Here is a 10845-nt window from a genome sequence, read left to right on the forward strand (position 1 = left end):
TAGTATTACGTTTAAGAAAGTACTTAAGTAAATCAGAGTTGAACACAGAAGTCTCAATCCGAGGCACTACTCTATTCTAAACCACAACGAAAATATCCTGAACTATACATCACTGCACATAAATGACAACTGTGCTTGTGCACAACCCATATACTTGTGCTGAGGACTAAGTGAAATTCACCCTTATTGTGAGGGCCAGCATAAAGCCCTCAGCAGAGGGACTATATACAAGGATCTGCAGGCAAGGAGCCTGCACTCCACATATGATGTGGGTGAGGAAGGGAGTATGCACAGCCAGTCTCCAGGATTATTACATGGATTCAGTGGCCCAGAAACCACACATAATGGGTGAGGAAGCAGCAGCATCTCCTATTCCATCTGATCCACTGGAAGAGCAGCTCTTGAAAGAGAGCCCAAGAGGTGTCTTGAAAGAGATAAATTTCAGTCTTCCTGTTACTTAGTCTTTACAGGGCAAAAGTGTGGGGAGTGAATTTCGTCCAAAGAGCAAGAGATAGCATCACACATAAGGGCCTGACCCTGATCCACTGAAATCAATGTAAGTTTTGCCATTGACTTCAGTGAGAGTAGGTCCTTTTGAAGTCCCCTTGAAATCTTTCCATGACTCCAGTGGGAGCTAGATCAGCTCCTATGGGCCATATCTTCAGCTGATGTAAAATGGCATCGTTCCACTGAAGTCAATAGGGCAGCGGGATCCTCAGGGGATCACGAGGTTATTACGTGGAGGGTCGTGAGCTGTCAGCCTCCATGCCCCCAAACTCCGCTTCACCTCCAGCATTTATGATAGTGCTAAATATTTTTAAAAGTGCTTTTAATTTATAAGGGGGGTCACACTCAGAGACTTGCTGTGTGAAAGGGGTCATCAGTACAAAAGTTTGAGAACCACTGCAATAGAGCTATGCTGAGGATCTGTCCCTATCTTGCTAAACATTTTCTTCCAAAACTAGCTCAAGAAGTAAAATACTGAATAAATATAATGTTTTTAACTGTTCATCTTAACAATAAAATAATAAATCACTTACAACATATATATATTAAAACCTTTCCTTGAGAAGGTTCCCAAAATGCTTTACAGATTATATAGCTCTAGTAATAACGTCACCAACTGCTAGACTGCAGTTGGATAAAACACAAATTTTCTGCACCAGTGACAATACACAACTGTATTTTTGAGAGGAAGTGAGGATTAACTCAGCCAGTTGATGAAACTGCAGGGGGAAATTTAGATGGGTAACTACATCCTATCTAGATTGGAATTTGGCCATGACACTGAGATTAATAACCCTACTCTTGCAAAACAATGCCTTGGGCTCTTTGCTAACCACAAATGGTCAGGACTTCAGTTTAATAGCTCGTCCACAATAATACTGATGTCAAATGCATACACAATATGCTGTAAAACCCTGGTCACGTGGTCTATTATATTCAAGTGTCATACGACTAAACCAAGCACAGTCTAAAAGTGGGAAAGAAATGGCCAAAGTGAGACTTATAATAAGATTAACAGAACAGAACACTTTCACAAGATACAAAAATATGTTTAAATATAAAGTTTCCTGATGGCTTCTAATTAATAATTTTGGTTACTAAATGGATGTAACAAATAATAGGAATCCCTAGCATAGATGGCTGGGGTGATGAGGACACCTGAGGTGCATTCTGAGATGAAAGTATTCTTAGGCCTTGTCAACATGGCATAGCTACTATAGAATAAACTACTCCAGAATGGCTATTCTAGAATAGTTCTCCTTGCAGATACTCTGTTCTGGAATAAAAGTAATCTTTTGTAATTATTCTGCTTTTGAACAGACTAATTATCCAGAATAAAGTCACCACATGTGGAGCTATTTTGGAATAGCTAATACAGAATAGTTTATCCCCCAATATCTATGCTGGTCAATTTCTCTACGTGGACAGGGCCTTAGAATTAATTTCCTCATTCTCTTAGTATCATGTAAGAATTAGTCAGAATTTTTTTATGCGTATTGTATCATTAAAAATAGTCTGTTCCAATGCATACAGTGAATTTATTCTAAAATGCAGCATGTAATAAATTATGCTGTATTCAATTAATCTAAGAAGATATTTTCATTAAAATCTGAGTGATATACAGAAGGGGTCTTAGAAAAACAGAAAAAAAAATCTGAATATAAACAAGCCATCATTCTGGTAAGAGGAAATACAAACAAGCAGAATAAAAATAGTTGATGCACAAAAGCCATAATGAAGGGGTTGCTCAAAAAATATCTTCTACTTTGAATGGTTTGGATGAAATACAAATTATCCACAGAAAAGTGTGGACTGGCATAAATGTTTGTACAAAATTATAAGTATATTTCTAGAAGTATGCAAGTGGCAACCGCCTGCATGCTGCACAAGGTCCCAACAACGCTCTGCTTAAGTGCTACTGCACAGAGTCCAAACCACTGCATTTTAATTACTATGCAGCCTCAGATATATTGCCTTTGATATGGAAATGTTCTTGTTCTCTCATCTTCACATACGGTCTCATGCACAGAAATCTTTATCTGATTCATAAAAAATAAACTAGAATCCAATCTCAACACCTGACCTCAGTGCTTAGAAGTTTTTTACTAAGCATGGTGTCACTATAAAAAGAATGGCTAATATTGGTGTAAAGTTAGATATTTTTAGCAATGATATGAAGGATTTGCAGTTAAGAATCAAATCAATACTGCAACTCTGAGGTTTTACGGTTTCATATTGCCTTATGTCAGTCTACCATAGTAGACTGGAGAAATAATGGGAGTGCACACCTCTATATGTTGTTGAAGAAGTGAATAGCAAACATTTAACTAGGGTCCTGTCTACCAATCTATAGAAGAGATGCATCAGTTGTAATAATTTATACCCTCAGCCACCACACTGAGCAGGTTCTTAAACCTAGCAATCCTACAAAATACAAAAATAAAAAAATACCTTCCCACAGTTTGTTTTTTAAATGTGTAGATAACGTAAAATTCTCCATGCTTATTTTTAAAACACATGTTTTCTAACTGCACTACAAGAGTTAAAATGCTTTCCCATATCACTTAAAGCAGGTAAAATAAATGTGCTACATTCTCACTGAAGAGGAGATAATTTAGTCTTAAGAACCTTTGTGTGGAGTATGAAAACTTTAAAGTTTAAATATCTAATTTATACAGAATATAAAAAAGCATTTTATCAGCAAACTTATTTTAGGGATTCCCAGCATAAAAAGTATTTAAAACACATGCCAGTATGTTTCCACATATTAAAATAATATGCAGACTACAAGAGGGTTAGAAATGTAATACATGCTGTCTTCGACAAATTCTACCAGTCCTTCAGAAAACATTCACTATTCAGATTTGTCTAAATAATTCTGCTAACTCTATAGAAACTACATTCTGTTTTTATAAAGAATATGATCTTTGTAACCTCACTGTAGTAGATAATGACCCATCTGTAAATCATTTTGTTGCAGGTTATCTGCTTTTTATCATTTCTAGTACCTGTCTGTGCCTGATATGATACTCTTAAACACATTAACTTGATGGAATGTTTCGCTTGACTTCAAAAACATCAATTGATATATATGTATTCTGTGTTATAAATGAATGACTCTGATTAACCAACTTCAGTAATGTACCCCATTTTATATTACCCAATCAAATTTGCAAACCTCAAGAGAAATGTGATAAAAATACTTCTACTGTCTAATCATTTCAAAACAACATTTTCAAACTTGGCAAGAGGGAGGGCAAGAGTGTTGTTTGTTTTTTTTAATTTTATGTAGCGAGACTAAACAAAAAACATAAAACCGATATGAAGTTTTTAAAAGGGAGGGAAGAAACCTGCATGTAATGATTCTTGTTCCTTTAAGAGAAAATCCATTTTTCAAGTTCCTGTTGTACTAATTGAAAGAGAATTATTTAAAACTTCACTGAATACTTGAATATACCATGGTTATGTGTAGCAGTTTCATCAGTGCCAAATAACTGAAGACTTTCTAAAAGATCGTAAACTAAAAACTGGCATGAAATCTCTCATTGTGATGTCACAAATATTTGCTGTTGCTATAGAATAAAGTATTAAAAGAATAATGTATTGGTATCATGGACATGCTTTGAAAACATGCCATTATCCAGTTTTATCATGGTAAAAATCAGTTGTTTTCTAGTCAACACATCTTCACGATCACCCTCCTCTGCATATGGTTACATATATACACAAACATACACATACAGACATCACACTTGTGTCAGATAGAGCCTTATTAATCACAGCTTTTTACAGTCTTGGATTTTAGTGTGATGTCATGAGCCATAATGATACATCAATAAATAGTTACAGATTTTTGTTATATAAGCAACCTAATATGTGTTATATATAGTAAAAGGAATTTCATGTGTTATACTGCAAAAATATGTCCCCAAACATACCACATATGATATTCTACCTGGAAAAAAAATACAGAAAAATGTATGTAAGCTCAAACAAATAAAAATACAGTGAGAAAGACAATATATCAACTTACTAAAAGATTAAAAAACTTTACATTAGTGTCTGAGTTTTTTGTTGCCACTTCAGTAACAAGATACACCCAAACTACTGTACATATTATTAGGTTGTATTTTAATCTTGGGGCTCTGGCATAATTTACAAGCTACTCAAAACTCGGTTTTTATGATTTATATTATCGACAGAAACCTTAAAAAATACACCCTTGTACAATTACAGAGACGGACATAGTTTATATACGCACACAAAAATAAACTACTTTTTTATTTACATAACATTTAAAGTGTAAGTTGTTAAAGGTATCCTTTACCAAGTACACCCAGTAATCTTTTAAGTCACACTACTGAGAGAGAAATATACATCACCCCACAATACATACTATAGAGAAAGCTATATTGCTACTTCTCTTCCATAATTCTTTGTTTATGAAAAATATTTAAAAATGTCAGTAGCCCTTTACATTTGATCCACATACTTTTTTAGGGGAGAATCAAACCAACTGTAAAAGATTAATGGATATTCTTCCTAAAAAAGTGGTATCTTCCAAGGTAATTAAGGTGTTTAATAGATATAAGGTCATGACTGAAGAAACTTTCTGTGCCCACTGAGAAGAAAATATCTGGTTTTGCTATCATCGTTCAAAGTCCTGGTCTTCATCACTCTGAAGGGTACTGCAAGGCCTTTAAAGAGATGCAGACATTTCAACTCATAACAGGAGCGAGGACCTGCTGGAAAACACCTCCAGTGATTTTTTTTTTATTATTCAACAGAAAGTTTGGCCTGAATTGAGCAACTATTGGCCACATATTAAAAACGCCCCCTCTTCTCCCCCCCACACACAACAACTAATAAAGGGGGAGTGGAGCAATATTTATTGACAAAAACCAAACTGACAACAAAGGCAACTAACTTTTGGCACTGGCTAATTGTTTGTACAAGTCAGGTACTACTGGCCTGGCCTGGGGAACTGGTACGCTCTGCTCTTCTCCTCTCCCCTTGCTTTCATAAAGGTGTATGTATTTTTAAATTATTCTTTGGTGTAATAAGGAAGCACAGAAGAGCTACAAAAATACAAGACAGAATCAGCAACACACACATGTGCATGCGCATATATGGCGATATCTATCCTACTCTCACTCCCTACGCATTACACCGGTTTTCACCCTGCAAGCCAACAGAAAGGAAACCAGACAAGCTCTCGAGTAGTCTCCAGCAAAGTCTCACAAACAGTTCTGACATTCTCAGTGCAGCTGCAAGGATGAGAAGTGGGAAGAGAAAGGAAGAGCGAATGTGCTTCGGCAAAGGGCCCCTCGTGTTCATTCCTGAATGAGTTAAAGCTTTAGGAGCGGAGGTTGGGGCGCAACAAGCAGAGAAGGAGCCAGGCACTGTAAATCCAGGCACAAACGCACGAGGCACGCCAGCAGCAAGTGCCCAGTGCGAGGTGTCCGGGGAGGCGCCGGGCTTGGAGCCTTCATGAGCTCAGACCTAGCGTGTGTCCCTCTCCTGCTGGCAGAGCTGCTCTTCGCTCGCTCTGGCCGCCACTTCCCTGAGCTGCTGATTGCTGCTGCTGCAGCCGCTGCCCCAGCCCTCTATCGCGCTGGCTCACGGCCTTTTGCGGGGAAATTTGGGGCTGTTGAGGAAACCACCAAATCCCTTGGATTGAATCGCCGCGTGAGATTCACAGGGGCTTCCGCAACACCCGGAGCTGCAATCCGGGGGCATTGGCCCCTGTCTGTTCCCATCCCCAATCGCCTGGGTGGCTCCCCAACGTGATTGCCGGGACATGGAGAGCGGGGGGAGGGGGGATGAATTTCTCCAAACCAACCAGCGTCTTGCCTCCTGCAGAACCTGCTGGCCTCAGCTGGCCGGGGAGTCTCTGTCTGCAGCTCCAGTGGGTGGCCCAGCAATTAGCAGGTCACTGCTTGTGTAAGGTCCGGGGGATGCACATTGCCAACCCTCCCTGCGTCTAAGAGTGCCAACCTCAGCCCTACAGAGCAGAAAGATGCATCCTCCCTCCCAGCATCTTTGTGGCCTCTATACATACCCTGCCAGGAGGGATGCGGGCAATGGAGTTAAGGCAGGCAACTGCCTCACAATGACAAGGAAAGTTACTTCTTCTGCATGTAAGGACCTTAACATTTGGTAAAGTACCTGCCAAGGTTTGTCCAAGCATCTCTGGTCAGACCTGAAATCAACAATACTTCTCTCGCTCTCTGAAACCAGGGCAAGCTGCACTGACAGCTCCTTAGTTTAATACGCATTCTCCCTCTGCAAAAAAATCAACCAATTGCTAGGGAAATTACCTTCTAAACTGCACTGACTGGATTAACATCCCATTCTGAGTGATTTGCAAGGGGGGGGGGGGTAGTTTGTGTCACCTACCCCCCTCCGCCTCCCTCAAGTGCACTTTTAAAAAAAAACCGTGCAGACTCTGGCCAAACTACGTTTGATGTATTGATTCCAAGTACAGTGCATGGTTTGGTTTCCGTACATTCTTTGGCTTTTAATAGCTAGCTGAGAAAGAGAGAAAGCATTATTGTTTTCTTTCTTTCCTTCTCTCATTGCCTATTCTAAATTTGACTCCGAAGTTTAAGCAGTTGAATTGGCTAATTCTGAATACAGGCTATTGAGAGACCAGACACAGCAGTATATCCCTGTATAGCAATGGATACAATGTGCTGAATTGGCAGTCTAATTATAAATGTGGCATTTGGACCTCCTTTCAGACCCAGTGCCACCTTACCTTATGAGGGAACTTCAACTACAGCAACTGTTCAAAACAAAATGCCATTACAGGATCAACTTCACCCAACAGTGGGACTAGCCAGGGGATTGTTTTACAAACAGCCTTTCTCACTTAACACAAGAATGTATTATAAGAAACAAAGTTATGGATAGTACAGAGTTTAAAGAAAATGCTAAGTAGTTCCTGCCAGGTGTTGTGCTACTTCAAACTGCTGCATAATCCAAGTGACCTAATTATTTTCTTTTCAATGTACTCACTATAAATAGATTATTTTTATTTTACTAGAATGAAATGCTAGGTATGGTCACTATTTATAATGTGCATACGGTGTGTATATAACATTGTGAATACTGAACACAAGAAATCTCATGCCGGGAGGAACCTGCAATAAAGTCGTGGAAAATAGCTCGTGATATGCAGTGGGTTTGTGGAAAAGTAAAAAAGGCGGGCGTCTTTTCTATTCAGTATTTGTATATAATGGCAGCCTATAGTCATACATCTCATCCATTTCATTATTTACTTTATGGCATAATGGCTTAATTAAGTGAGTTGGGCACAAGCACGTCAATAAAACAAGTCAAGTCAAGTTAAAGTCTCAAAGCAGGCTTCAGAATTACCCCCTTACACGAATATGAAAAAGGGGAAATTCGTTTATTTTCTGTTGAAACCCTGCGTTGAGGGCTGCGCATCCTTTGGATCAGTTTTAAAGATGGAAATATTAAAAATGTCAAAATAAATGTAAAATAAAAATTATTTTAAAAGTTGCCGACCATGTGCGGAGAGCTATTTAAATGAACCCAGACATATACCTTATCTGCATACAACAGGCGAAAAACATGCTTCTTTATCTCTGAAAGTTTCACTGTCTGTGTTTTTGGGAAACACCCCTAGGACAGAGCTAATCTCTCCTCCCCAGGCTCCCAACACGCTGACTTTCTCTTGTAAAATACCCCTGACACACTCAGACACAACACTAATTGTCTTTTCACGTTGCCACTTTCACTCTTTCCCGTCCTTAAACAAAACCCTGTGAAACGGTCCTGTCCAAAGCAAAGGCAGCAATCAAATCGATATGATCAGTGTCTCTGATTCACCTCAAGGCCCTGCTCTCCTAAAAGCACGCAGCCCTAGCGGGTTAACTGTTCAATGCTGTTAAACAGAAGTAGGAAACGGAGCTGGCAAGATCTCGTCGGAAGAGTAATTCACTGACAGCTAAATTATTAATGTACATGTGTATGTATCTGATCATATAACGTGTGTGATCACACACAAACACAGACAGTGTCACACACGGATGCACACATACAGGCATATGCATAAGAATAACCACCAGCATGCCCAGTACCTCCTACTTTAAAGACTAGAACTCAAGAAGTAGAAGAATTATTAGTTCTTACTGATCATTCTTTTCAGAATCATGAATGGAACAATTGCCAAAAACGCAAGAAAAAAACCACACTCACGAGATGATTATACACAGATACAGTGTGTGTGCCTATTACATACATTTGTAGCCAACTCAGAGTTTTCATAAACCTAAAATCATTATTTAAGATAAAACATCAAACCTGATTACATAAAGAGGCTTCTTCTTCATAATCAAACACACCAACAGCTCCGAAAGAGTGAAAACTCGAGAAAGCACAAGCTCTCCACAAACATACCGTGCCTCTCACTCGGATTCTTACAGCATTGTCTATAAACTGCTACTATATGTAGTTGCATTGCGATTAATTAAAAACAAAAATAAGGGAAATACTTCCTGAAAACTTACGTTGCATTTAGCTTAGGCGCTATTCTTTTTTTCAGCTCGCAAAGGAAGCCGTTTTGTCCAGGTTAGGTATTGTCTACTTATGGATCAGCCCCTGGCTAAGGGTTTATTTTAATTTATGGCTTATGCATTCTTTTAAGGTCGATTTGCATGACCTCCGGCGAGAGCTAAGGCAGCAAGAAATCCCAAATTGAATGTTGTGGGCAAGCCCACAATGCAGCACAGCTCTCCCTTTCTCATGGTGTAAACAGAGCTCTCTGATGATGGTCTTTTCCCCCCCTCCTTGTGTATCACAAATTAGGGTGTGATATCAATTTTAAAGTTTTCAGTATAACTTTATCCAAGCCTTCTGCCTGGAGAGATAAGACGCCACCACAGGAACTGCAAATCCTCGGGATAGTGCCCCTCTGTGGCCAAACGCAATATTACCACCCACACTGGTCCAATATCTTTGTATAATATGCTCCACCAATAACACATTTGTGGCAAACTTCAATACAATTACCCACCTCAAACTTAACGGAGAATTTAAAATCGCTATAAAAAGTCCTTGCATCCTCTTCCATTCTGTTTCTTTGGGTCTATCCACGGAGGACAAACCCACGCGACCACTACGGAGTAATGACAGCAGCTTTCTGCTCTGAAAGATTTATTTAGGATTTCTTTCTCTCTCTTGTGTTACTGTACGTAAGAAACTATCTCCCTAGCACCATGTGTTCTCTGCCGTGGGTGATCTTAAAATACAACGCTGATCTGTCACTACATTTTAAAATAGATTCAACTCTCGGGGAGGATGAGAAAGTGTTGTGATTTCAAGGAAGTGGAGTCCTTAAGGTCCCTGAAAGATTTCACAGCCTTGGAAACCTCACACACGGAGGAGACTGTAAGTACTTTTCCTAAAATAAAATAAAACCCTCGTGGTATAAAAGTAAATAATCGCGCAGGGGGAGGGGATTAATTCAGAATGTTAAAAGCTAACCAACACATCTACCTCCGGACGCTGCTGCTTTAGACAATTGCAACTAACAACCCATTAAAGACAGCGCAAGGGAACCCTGATTCTCTCCTGCAAAGCGACATAAATCCAGCGAAACCCCATTAAAACACCACCACCACCACCAAGCAAGGCTGCACTACACACCATAGTAAACAACAGGTATACAACACAATAGGGCTTTTTTCCCCCTGGTTACCTCCTCGGAATCCGGTGTGGCACAAAGCATTGGGAGAGTCGCCCCCCTTTTTTTTTACGCGCTTCAGTAATTTTCATTAAAAAAGGGGCAAGGGGGTGTAGGAAGGAAAGAAATAAACGGGGAGTAATTCAGCAAATAAAATAAAAATAAATGCACTAAAGTCTGCTGGTGTTTCTCCGGGCCATGGCTGTGCAGGGTCCGGATCGTTAGAAGTTTGCTGATGGGTTGCCTGGAGATTTGGTTACAATCAGGTTCATTATTATTAATTTTTTTCCTCCTGAAACAAGTGAAGGCGATGGTTACTGCTGTCAATCTTGGCAATCAATGTGAGCGGCCATGTCGTAAGTATTCAAAGCATTTCCCGTCGTGCAACATCAGAAAGTGAGTGGCCAGGGCATTGATCTGAGGAAGGCAAGAGGAGGCAGGGCTCCCCCTCCCAGACAGCAGAGGCAAGATGAGACAACACAGTGAGAGCGAACGAGCGAGCGAGCGAAACGCAACAACCGAAGAGAAAGTGAGCGCAAAACAGAAAGTGAAATCACCCCAGGCTGCCAGCCGCATCCCCGAGAAGCTATCACCACTCACATTGCTATTAGACAAATGAAACCTTA

General features: G+C 39.8%; 1 protein-coding gene across 6 annotated transcripts in view; it reads right to left on the reverse strand.

Annotated features, from left to right (window-relative positions):
- SOX6 (SRY-box transcription factor 6) overlaps nucleotides 1–10644 on the reverse strand; it is a 459030-nt gene extending 448386 nt beyond the window's left edge. For 5 of the 6 annotated variants that reach the window (XM_065404489.1, XM_065404492.1, XM_065404486.1 and 2 more), the window contains exon 1: nucleotides 9045–9347. The gene's annotated coding sequence lies outside the window, so the exon portion shown is untranslated. Of the gene's footprint in view, nucleotides 1–9044; nucleotides 9348–10234 lie in introns of those variants that run through there. The other variant, XM_065404484.1, reaches the window with a different exon arrangement.
- Between the last annotated feature and the right edge of the window lie 201 nt (nucleotides 10645–10845).

Source organism: Emys orbicularis, chromosome 4, assembly GCF_028017835.1.
Source record: "Emys orbicularis isolate rEmyOrb1 chromosome 4, rEmyOrb1.hap1, whole genome shotgun sequence".
NCBI classification, from domain to species: domain Eukaryota; kingdom Metazoa; phylum Chordata; order Testudines; family Emydidae; genus Emys; species Emys orbicularis.